Consider the following 12557-nt stretch of genomic DNA (forward strand, 5'->3'; position numbering starts at 1 on the left):
TAGTTTCGTGTATAAATTGGACATCCCTCCAGTATCAAGTGTCTGGGGGATATTCCGCCACCTCACGGAAAAGAGACGCACCTCCGACACTACGTCCCCTTATAATAGTACTCAATTATGAGAGTTATTCCGGTGGGGGAGGGGTGTTCGGAAAAATTCGTTAAATCAGAGTTCATTGCAGCTGGTTCAGACTTACAAGAGTGCGGCCACCCAAATAAAATCTTGTTACGGAAATCGGACCAATTGATAATATTTGCCAATATGAAATGATGATTACGCATGATAACCGGCAAATGTGATAGATTCAGTACGATTTATCGTGTTTACTAATGACGCTTGGTATTATGCATAATCACCGTAAAAGTGATAAACTTTGTGAAATATATCGAAATTGTCAGCGACTATGCATAATAACCGGATTGGCCATATTATCTACCGCATTATTCGTAATAACGAATTACTATTTCACCGCAACATGCTGCATACAATACAGCGGCAATGTTGTTTCACTACTCTGATGAGGAATTCTATACGGTAGAAAAGAAGAAGCTGTATGCAGAGTAAAACCCCTGTTAACAGCACCCCTCAGATTCGGTCACCCTTCTATTACGGACGAGTTTTTTTGTCCCACCGGTGTCCGCAAAAGAGAGTTTTCACTAAATCTATTCATTTTCATCCTGATGAAGGCATAAAGTGGAATAAAAATGTGTATTTTAAAGTTTTCATTTCTCTTCTTCTGTCGCACAGGAAAATAACACGAATGGAGGAAAAAAACATTTTGAAGGGAAATAAAAAAAAACTTTCTTGTTACTCGTATATACGATAATAAGGAATCATTAGCGCAGAAAAACTGAGCAATAAAAAGGAATAATTTCTTACGCAAATAAAAATAAGACTTAGTCGATGAGGCACTTCAATGAAAAACACGCTTTTTTTTTTCATTCCCTATTTTATAAGGGGAAAATACCGAAATTTCGAGTAAGAGCTCGTTTCTTTTGAAGAACTCTGTATTTTTTTCCACACAAATTGCGAAATTTTTTGATCATTAGGAACTAGTTTACTCTACTTTGATGTGTTAAGTTAACATGAGGAGAAAAAAAAAAAATTGAACAAAGATGTGAAGCTAAGTTGCTGAGAGAGAAGAGGACTATCTAAAAAAATCCATTTGCTGATGAATGAGCTTTCTTTACCTCTCGTCCGATTTTTTTTTTCGAATTTTCATAACATTTACAAAAATGTTGAAATTCACTTAATTTCGCTCTTCATACTTCATCATTATTCTTAGTTAAGCCTCGTCGTAAAAACATGCAGTTTAATAGTGAGCTATTTACAGTTCGCTATTACTGCTCGCTATTTAACAGTTATGCATCCGATAAAAATCCCAGCTATATTTATGATGACCGCATGTCCCATTTTGTAAAGGCGGGACAACTTTCTTTTTCTAACATAACATTTTCTTTAACTTACCACATAACATGTTTCAAAATGTAAATTTTTTTTTTTTCAAATGTTGCAAAACTGGATCCCCCATTTAAGCTAAAAATCCATTTTTCTATTCAGCCATTGTGAGGAGTTAAAATGGAACTGGCTAATGTGTGTGTATTACGAATTACGATGCTTCTGATGTACGGTACGTTCTATTAATTGCCGGTACGTTCCATTGACGGCCGGAAGACTTTCCCTTGTGAAAGTCTTCGTCAGCGTTGTACCACGGATGTGGTCAGTTGTAAAAAACTGGTCATGAACTGAAGAAAGGGACTTTTTTCCTCAACTTACACTAGTTTTTCAAAATTTTTGCACTATCGCCCCCCTTCAGAAATTTTTTTCTCTCATCGTCCCTAACTCAAGTCAATCCATAGAATCCTATGTTATTTCCGTAGCTTCTACCGCCGTCCTGGACCATTCCATCACCCCGAGGGGCGATATTGCCCACTTTGGAAACACTGCCTTACACAGTCCTTCAGTATATGAAAGGCATTGCAAAAACAGCGTTAGATGTACTTTACTATATTTACTATACTACTTTCTATATTTGTTTGTTATTGGTGCCCGTTGCACTTTGATTTTTTGTCTGGATTCTTAGATTTATCCAAGGAGGTGCGGGAGGGTAAGTCGTATTGCACTGGGGGTGCGGGATAGAAAAAAAGGTCAAGAACTACTGCTGTATAGCATCATTGGGTATTTTGAAGTAATGTATCACTGTTACGCTTGGACAGCCATACCTGTAGACCAGAAAAAACCCGTATTTCATATAACCCGACTACTCCATCCCCGTAGTTCTTATAAACATACAAAACTCACTGATTATATTCCGTATAGAGATAATGTAGATATTTATGTTCGAGAGAGTCTTTTTGACACATCTCCATGAACAATATACGTACAACTAAGGCGAAAAGTGAATGGGAACAAAAACATCTCGTGACGTGCATCATATATGGCACAGCATATTAACTGGAACCAGCAAAGCGCTAAATTGATTCGAAGATGTCGGAAAAAGGGATAAGCCGAAAGAGGAGAACCATCCCGAACAGAAACATATATATACCACACACGAACTCATCGACGTTCATTGTTTCTTTCCGTATCCTTCTAGCCAATTTCGAGCATTTCTCGAGGGTATTTTCCCGTCTTGGTTATCACTTGGCAGCAGGCTTCATACGCTTACATTTCTGTTACACTTACATTCGGCCCAGTTATGATCCATGTGTATGCTGTGCTGCTCTTCTATATATATATATACAGAAGCCTTTTATTATTTTCTCTTCACTGGCTATATTTCAGTTCAGTACCCAGCCTATTATTATTTATGCGCAATATACACTGAGTGTCCGCTTTGTTATTACCACCTCGTCAATATTTCGTTAGGCCATCTTCCGCCTTTAATGCGGCGTTGATTTATCTTTGGCATGCACTCTACGAGCTGTTGATAAGTCGTTCGTGAAATCTGAGACCAGGCTTGATGAATAAAACTTCCCAACATTGTGAAATCGGATGGTTGTGAACTTAGATGACTAATGGCTCTTTCAACCTCATTCTACAAATACGCAATTGGATTGAGATATGGGGAATGTGGGACTATTAAGTGAGGTAAACTCTCCTTCATGTTCTTTAAACCCGCACTATGACAGGACGCATTATCTTGTCGAAAGTAGCCATCACCATTGGAATAAGTCATCAACATAACAGGGTGTACTTCGGCAGCAACGATGTTTATATATGATGTCTTATTCGGACGTTCTTCAACATAGACTAAAGGGCTCAAAGCATGTCAAGAAAAAGTTCTCCAAACCATCACATTGGCTACCACCAGCTTGAATTGTTGTAGCAATGCACTTGGCGTCCATGCTATATCGTGCGGTTTTCACCAAATTCTCACTCGCCCATCGGCGGGGTTTAACTGAAAACGCGCGATACCGCATAACTTGTTTCCAGTTATCCACTTTGAAATCCTAGCGGCCCTGAACAGCTTCGAGATGGTTTAACTTGTCAGCCGCAGACAGCAACGGTGTTCGAACCTGCCTTAAACTTCAATATCCCATACGATATATTATACAGCGAACAGTTCATTCACAGATCCATGATTAAGATCTGCTGAAATTCACTGCACTGTTACCGTTCTGTTGTCTTTCACAAGTATAGACTCTCCGTTCCGCTCGACAACATTCACCAGTCGGTGACGACCCCAAGTTGCACGTTGAAACCCTTTTTTTTTGCCTGATATTAAAGTATTTAAACACTTTAATTACAGTTGCTCTTGAAATTTTCGCAAATGCGGCGGTTTCGCAGATACTCGCTCCATGGTTTCGAGCTCCTACATTCATCCCACATTTAAAGTCCGTCAAATTACGTTTTTCCTCCCACATCTGCACAAACAATTCACCTATATACTGCTGTTTTAGGAACTAAGATTTCATATTTTATAATAGTCTAGCCCTCTGTAGCAGCTAATTGCAACACCATAGCTTGGGGATGGAGGGCGGGAAATGCGGCCTCCCATGTGTCCTAACCACCCCGCGAAAGGTGTTCCCGCAGAAAATTATCAATAAACACAACACGATAGATACGTAGGCTGACCGCATTTCATTCATAAAAGTATGAGAAATCAGGATCCATTCGGGATAACATCCCGTATGACCAAAAGAATTATCAAAAATTTGTTAATTAGGGGGGAAAACTGTAAATGGAAGTAAAAGTTCCCAATTTTCGATTTTTTTGTTTAAAGGCAAGTAAAAGGGGGAGCCAAAAAAATTGTCGAAGGCAAGTAGAGTTCCCAGTTCAACAAAATGCTCGGTTTCATACTTAAAAAAGTCTTTTCACGTTCTCTTAAAGTCATTCTTCCGCTTTTCTGAGGCTTAGTTCGTCCTGGACTGGAGTATGCCGTAAGGTTTTGGAGACCATACCTACAGAGGGACATAGAATTGGGGGGGGAGGGGTGAAGAGAAGAGCTACGCGTGCTCTTGTTAGCACAAAAGGCTTGAGCTATGGAGAAAGACTTAATTTCTTGAAAATGTTTACATTAGAGGAACGCAGGTGTCGGGGGATGTGCTCGAAGTGTTAAAAATTTCAACGAGATGGATAGGATAGACCATGAGTCATCAATACACCGTCGATCAACTGCTTTGACGAGGGGACATCAGTATCGTTTGGTAAGGGACAATTCCAGGTTGTGTTATCGTAGGGAGTTTTTCATATTTTTCTCTGATAGGGTTGCTAATAAATGGAATAGCTTAACTCCGGAGGGGGGGGGGTTCTTGAATTCCAGAATTCCAACATAATTGATGCGTTTGAAAAGAAGTGCGATAGACATAGTGGGTTAAATCGAGAAGCTATCCACACCTGGATAAGACAACCATAAACTATTTTATGGGCGGTGTATTATATATTATTATTTTTTGGTGATATATGCTTTCATATTCTGTTGCTGTATTTTGGTTATATTTAACACCCATATTTTTTTATATAGACATAACTTTTTCAGCCACCTCAATTTGCCTGTTGTAGCCTTTGTATTTGTATAAAATATGTTTAGAGAGTTGCCAGTTTTCTTTTAAATAACGTGATCAGCACGCATTCCCAAGAGATACACGAAACACTGTCAAAGGCAAGTAAAGTTTGCCAATAATCTCTAAAACTGCTGAAAAATTGCCAGTGGCGGAAAATGATTACTCCAAGCTGCAATGGATAAAAATGTAATTCACCAAGGAAACCGTATATGTTTGACAAGCAAGTTAGATAAATATATGTGCATGACTATAATTAATTATGATGGAGTCATTATTTAATTTATTACGGCCAAAATTACGATGAATGTTCTGTAACATACAGGCCTGATCAACCCGTATACACACGTTTCTGGCCCGCGAGCCGCAGAAATACCGCATGTCTGGTCCGTAGACCGAAAAATTGTGCACCCGTGCCCTAAATCATTTGCTTAAAACTATCAGGTAGTCATAATAAAGTGGCCACTCAGACTACCTGTACCTTTTGGAAAACAGTTTCCTGTTCCCTCAAGTACTTCAGATTTGAAATTAAAATGTCGTTATTTCAATTAAGCTTTTGCTTTTTAAAACGCACATTCATGGATAAAACTTGATGATAGTGCCCTCCATTTATTTTCATAAGAATCGTTGAACCTGAAGCTATGCGACTCAGCGAATAGAAAGTATATTTCAATATAACCTTTGTAGATAAATATTATGTTAGTTCTTGACTCTTTGCATGTGCCATCGCACACAGAGAAGTCAATTTTAGAATATGTTTGTGTGTATGTATTGGCGTAACCATAACCCGTCATATTTTAAAGCCCGGAGAGTGTTCGAAATAATACTTCAAACCCCGCTAACCCCGAGCAAGTCAACATCAGAGAGAACTTCTTAGAATCATCATCGTCTTCTTCTTCCAAGAAAAACCAAAATTTAAACCATGGTAAGTGGGGCACAAATAGCATAAGAGAGAGCTGTTGCCCGCGAGGGAACTCAAACTTATCCGCTTCTGCGAACAAACAAACCAAAAGCTATGAGTAGGTTGGAGGTACCATTCGAGTTCAAGCCAAATATCTCCGGAAATTCTGCCATAACTCGAACACGTCGCAAATATTGTCTTTACTCCGTCGCTTCGTTTTGTTTTCTTATGCAGTGATATATTCCGGGGAGGGGGGGAGGAGAAGGGGGACAGTGAGTCTGCCTAGGGTCGTCGGATGTATTACAGAGATTCATTCCTGCATTCAGGTGCACGTCTTGAGGAGAACATCGATGCCATCGGTATGAAGGTTCGCTAATTGTATGGCATGTTGGGAGATATAAGATCGGAAATAAATTCTCGGATAAAAAAATAGGTCTATCAGTTAATTGTCAAAAACCAACGACTAGATATCTGCATTGGAACTCACTAATCCGAACTAATTATGACTGAGACCTGTTAGTATTAGGGAAAAGCTCGAACTGCTGTTGACCGCGCTTAATCGGATAAACGGATACTCCACATGAACGGATAAAATCCTTCGGATCCAAAATTTCCTCCATAGAGACAATGTTGAAGTTCTTCTCGCTTAACATAATAATTTCAATGACTCCCCCCCCCCTCTTTACATTAATATTGAATAAATAAATAAATAAATGCCTTTAAGAGTAGGTACTGGTCAGGGTAAGTGGGGCACGAAGTATTCAAGTTGTCTTCAATACGTACATTTAATTATTTAATTTTTGTTCTTCGTTGAGCCGATAGAGGGATTTTACTTTCTTAATGAAACGTAGAAATCTTAGATATTGTGATCATTGTATTTGAGTACAATTTTAATTTCATTTTTAATGTCTGATTTATTCGAGAAGCTTTATTAATTCTGATCCTTCCTCAGTTTTTAATATACAAACTACACAAACGTTGTAAAATGACAATTGAATTGTTTGCCGCATATTCGGATATTGTGTACTAGAATCGTTGATATCCGATTAAGTATTGCTGACCATATATCATGCCTCATCATTTAATTGTCTTTTTTTTTGACGTGAATACGTCCCTATCAATTGGGATCTATGGTTGTTCCTATAGTTCAAGTCAATTATATAGGTTGTCTCTCAATTGAATGTACAGCAGATATTTCAACAATCGTTGACTTGAGAAACAAATTTTTAATTACAAAAATTTCTCAAATGACGCGCAGTTACTTAAAATATCAAAATTTGTTTGAAGGGTCGTATACATAATAGAAAAAGAAATAAAATTTTTGTACAGTCCCCCCGTGTGATAAAATTTCCAAGTATTCAAATGTAGATCCAGCTCTGAAAAGTCATTAGCAAAAAATTAATATTTTAAATGCAATATTTATCGAGATATTAAATGTATAAAATAACTATGTTTTAGCAACTTATCACTGTGTTGGCAAGTTTTTCATTGGCTCAAAAGTTATTTTTTAGAGATTTAGCACGGGTAGAACGAACTCAACCATTTCATTTTTTTTTATTCACAATGAATAGCGATTGCATTTTCCAACAATAAACTAGAGAATTTTTTAAACTTTGAATTTAAATTATGTTTCTCAATTTGTGAACTACCCTACAATCTCTCATTGGGGACAAATAATGAATACTTCGAAGTTAAATATTTCCTTTAATATGGCATTTAAAAATACGCAGTTTTTGTAAATGACGTTTTCAGAACCGAATTTGCATTTCGCTAGTTGGAAATTTCAGCACAAAGGATCTAAATGAAAAATTAGTTTTTCTATCACCTTATGTTTACGACCCCTTTGGAAGTTTAAAACATTTTGTGTAATCGCGCGTCATTTTAAACTTTTTGTAATTTAAAGTTTGTTTCTAGAGTCAACGGTTGCAGAGATATCCTGTATAAACAATTTGGGACAACCTGCATAGTATTATGTGATTCAAGTTTGAGAGCAAATGTCGAAGGAAAAATCGTGAAAGCTTATGGCTGAGAGACTGTGAGGGATCCAAAGCTGAGGTACGTGAATAACTAGACCAGGGATTCTTAACCTATGTTTCACAGGCTTCTAAGGTGGACCGTACGTTTCCTCTTAAAATCCGGTTATAGTCCGAATATAGTCGTTGCACCATGGTTTCATAAGCTCTTTAACCCCTTAACTGTTGGATATGCATCGGAAAAGTTCATGGAAAAAATTGAAAGTTTCTTCTTCCCTGTTTAATTTCTTTCGTGTATGTTTTATATAGGCCTATATATATATAAATTCAATTTTTGATCTTGAAAAAATACCAAAAAAACAAAACAAAAAAAACCCCGTATAATCAACAAACATTGTACCTTTCAGTTGCCCGAACCCAGTTTTCAAGTGACACAGGTAAGGGGTTAAACGATTTCGATGACCTTGGCTCGAACCTAGAGATTTCCAGATAAATTTCTTGAGCTATGATTTTATTAACAGCATTTTTTTGGGAAGAAAATTGCATTCGAAACAGCTTGATATTACTGCAGAATTCACAGGAATGCTGAGAATTATCTAGACTTATTTAAAAATAAGAACACATTGAACTCAATAAGAATTAATTAGTACAACGAAAATTCAAATGCTTAAAAAAATTCATTAAAAAGCAACATAACTCACAAGAATTTGTGAAAAAAATTCCATAATTAATGGGAAGTAATTGTAAAATTAATGAGGAAATAATTCCTAAATTAATGGAAAATGGTTAAGAATTTATTACAAGAAACAATGCCAGAATTTGTGAGACAAATAATTTCAGAATTGGTGAAAGCTTTCAATAATTTAAGGTGCTCCCATGTTTGATTCAAGGTCATTTGCTCAGGCCCTGATGACGATCTCGTTAAGACGGCATCAGTGGTGTTCGAGCGCTCCACACAGTACTTTGTAGCACCGGTTTTACAGCACCCCCAGAATTAATTCAGAAATGATAATCTCCTACATAAAGATCAAGTCGAGAGCCCACAGGTCTAAAACACTTCCGATGCCCTTGGACGCCACGCACTGGTTTTACTAATTTCGAAAACTGAATATTTTTCTTATCAGAAATACAGTATTTAATAAAAACTCTTAAATTCAACATAAATATAAAAGCTGTTAATTTTGCGTAGCGGCTCGAAAAGGTTGAGCACCCTTTGAGCTAAACTATGGGGACTACACGACTAACCCTCAGTTCAAATTTCGTCGCTATAGGGCGCTGCACAAAATCAATTATCAGTGATTGGACCTGAACCTTTCTTCAATCTCTTTGTGTCCGGAACGTTTGTGACGCTACTTTTCACCAATAATGTTTTACCCACCGATTTTCAACATCACAATAAAAAACCTTTGTGAGCGCCAGTGACAGGAAAATCCAGAAATGACCTGTTAATCGTGCACCTTGCGTTTTGTAGGACTCTGATTTGCATATTTCCAGTGATTGCTCTCGTGCAGTGCCCTCTACCGACAAGAAGTTAAACCAATTTTTTTATGCACGGGAAAAAAAAAAAAATCCTTCGTGAGAATCAGCCTTCTAAACAGAGTCAGTTACTCAAGCTCTGCACTCAGCCTCAAAAACAAAACCATTATGTGTTAATGCAACACCATGCTTTCCACAGCAAAAGGCTGAAAATCATCGGAATATCAGAACATCAGAGACATCTCTCTGTTGAGGTATATTCGGCCTGATATGGGTCAGCGAATTGGTTTAGTTTTGTAAAAAAATAGTTCTATTCTTCCTTTATTAATTGTAGGCATAGTGTTGCATATATAATGAAGGCCCTTGTTTATCGCATTTTATCTTGTATCCACATGTAATCACATATAGTAAAACCCCTCTTTTGCGGACACTGACGGGGGACAAAAAGATTCGACCGTAAAAGAGGGGTAACCGCATCAGAGAATGGGGGGGGGGGTTCCTGTTGAAAACTATAAAATACAGTATTAACAACATTTGAAGTTGTTCTTTGTTTGCAAATAAATGAAATTCTGACAATATATATAAGAGGCGTTTAAATCATGAAAGTACATAAACTTATGTACAGATAAAAAACTAAACCTAGAAAAGAAATATTACACGAGAGTTTATAAACTGATTTTATATCTGTTGGAAAACCTAATCAATCGATGTTTGGGTGGTTTTTATTTATACATATTTATTATTAAATCTATTTTTACTAGCTTGCTTTCCGTTTTTCAGCGATCCGCTTTGCCAATATTCCATTTGCTTCAAAATGGATCATATCCCGACATTGTATTCATTTGCAAGAACATAAACTCCCATTTACGTTTTTTTGACTGTATTCGATGACCTCCCTCATTTTTTTTCTCTTCGGAATCTCTTCTCTTAATCGTAGAAAGCGAGAATTTACTAGTAAAAGCCATATTAAACAGATTGAAATCATGTAAAATATACGAGCACAACCAGCAAACTGACATTAGAGCTGCCAAACACATGAACAAAAACTTCAAGCTAAAATTTCCCAAGAAAGTGGATGAAGTATTAAAAATTGTGTTGCCATCTAATGAGCATAATTTGAACCAAAATTGAAACAATTGGTGTCCTTACGCGGGTATTAGTCCAATGGAACGAATGACGAAAATAGTGTCAGTGACCGTTAAGCAGGGGATCGAAATACTTTATTTAAATGGTCTTTTTTTTGCCAGAATATTTTTATTTGGCCGTAAAACAGGAGTGTGCGCATCTGAGGGGTGACCGTTAAGAGAGGTTTTTACTTTATATCGTATTTAATCACGCAATTCATCGGAATGAACATATACTCTGTAGTAACCATTAGGTGGAGGGTTCCACACGTATTTGTGAATTATTGGCTCAGATAATTGATAGTTAGATTCTGTAATTACATATGGAAATCATGATCATAGCTAATGAAATGCGGTGAGTTTACTTAGCGTTCTTGAATTCTGTTATATATTCTAAACTGATTTCAATTGATTTGATATATACTGACTCTCTGAGTACAGCATAGGCTATAAATTTTATTATATTCTATTGACACAACTCTTTCTTATACATGTACACTCCTAGCTATCACATACAAACAATTTCTTATCTTCTTCATCCAGCTCGTACGGCGCAGCATCGAACAGGGAAGTTTATGAGAGTCTATAGATTCGATACGCCTTGAGAAAATGCATCTACCTCAGCCAGTCCCAGCTGCTGGGAAAATTAACTGACAACCGTTCTATTGATCATTTTTGTCGCACCACGGTCATTTTCTGCACACGAAGACTGATTAGACCGAGGCTTACAATTTAATGCCGATTCCGAACGGCAGCCATTTTTATACTCACCGAGAAGTAGGTGCGCTAAACCCTCGATGGGGGGCTTCCTGCGGTAGCAATGTTTTCTGCGGTCATGTCACCGTTTCTGTTGTACCCCTGTGTCAGGAAAGTTTCAGACAAGGATGAATCGGGTATAGAACTAGCGACATCTCTAAGCATCCTTTGCTACTTTAGGCGAGCATCTTGCTGATCTGAGCGATGCCTAACACAAGTTATTCACCAGTGAGTGAGTGACCGAGAGAGAAGAGCAAGTAAGTGAATGTGTTAACGAGTAAGTGACCGAGTGAGTGAATCGATCATCGCTCATTTGCTCACTCATTTGCTCGCTCACCTGCTCATATTTTCATTCACCTGCTCATATTTTCATTCACTTGCTCACTCACCAACTCCCTCACTTACTAATTCATTCAGCCTTTCATATTTACTCACTTACTCATTCACTCGTTCCTTCACTCGCTCATTTGCTCAGTAACTCCTGACTCACTGGATCGATCACGCATTGCCGTATTCACCTACATGTGGTTTAAACTGTAGTCACAATTCTATGATAAGAGCTCGACACCGTATTGGTTAGGTTCATGTTTTTAACCAATCTATATTGATCTCTTATCCAAAAATTGTGACTACAGTTTAAACCATGTCGATGAATACGGCCCTCAGTTACTTAATAACTGAGGGCTCTCTCACCTGTTCACCCACTCACTCGCAATGTCATTTAGTCGATGAATTGCTTGTAGGTCAATTTTCCCAGAGGCAAATTTTTCTATCGTTGAATTCCGCGGTGATGTTTTCTTTTCTTTAAATGCATGTCAGTGAATTTTTCTTTCGGTGAACTGGGTGAGGGCGAATTTATCGTTCGGTGAATTACGTATCCGTGAATTTTTCTTTCTGCAAAATTTGAGAATTTTTCTTGTGTGAATTTTCCGGCGGTGCATGCTGCTGACATGAATTTTCATAGGAATGGGTTTTTATCACATTCTCTCTTTTTCGTGCAAATTTATTACAGCAGTTTGGATTAGAAAGAGTATTATCCGACTCAAGAAGTATTTAACGAATTCGAATGTGTTGGAAACGATCGATGCATGTTTATTATTTGATGGCCAATGAACGTGCAACTTTGATTCCCACGAGCGACGTTCTTTTGTGAATTATATTTCTCTCCTCTACATTGTTATTTCACGAGGTGCCAAAACGATTTGTATTCGTTAAAGGGCTCTACTCAACGCGGCAGCTACAAAATCAGTTGTGTCAAGAATTTCACGATGAATATCTCCAACACAAAAGTAGCGTAATAAATCTTCAGGAAGCCAGTTGTGTG

This window comes from Pholcus phalangioides, unplaced genomic scaffold, assembly GCF_987345545.1.
Source record: "Pholcus phalangioides strain wild (caught in Gottingen) unplaced genomic scaffold, Ppha-v1.0 ptg000015l_1, whole genome shotgun sequence".
In the NCBI taxonomy this organism is placed as follows: Eukaryota; Metazoa; Arthropoda; class Arachnida; order Araneae; family Pholcidae; genus Pholcus; species Pholcus phalangioides.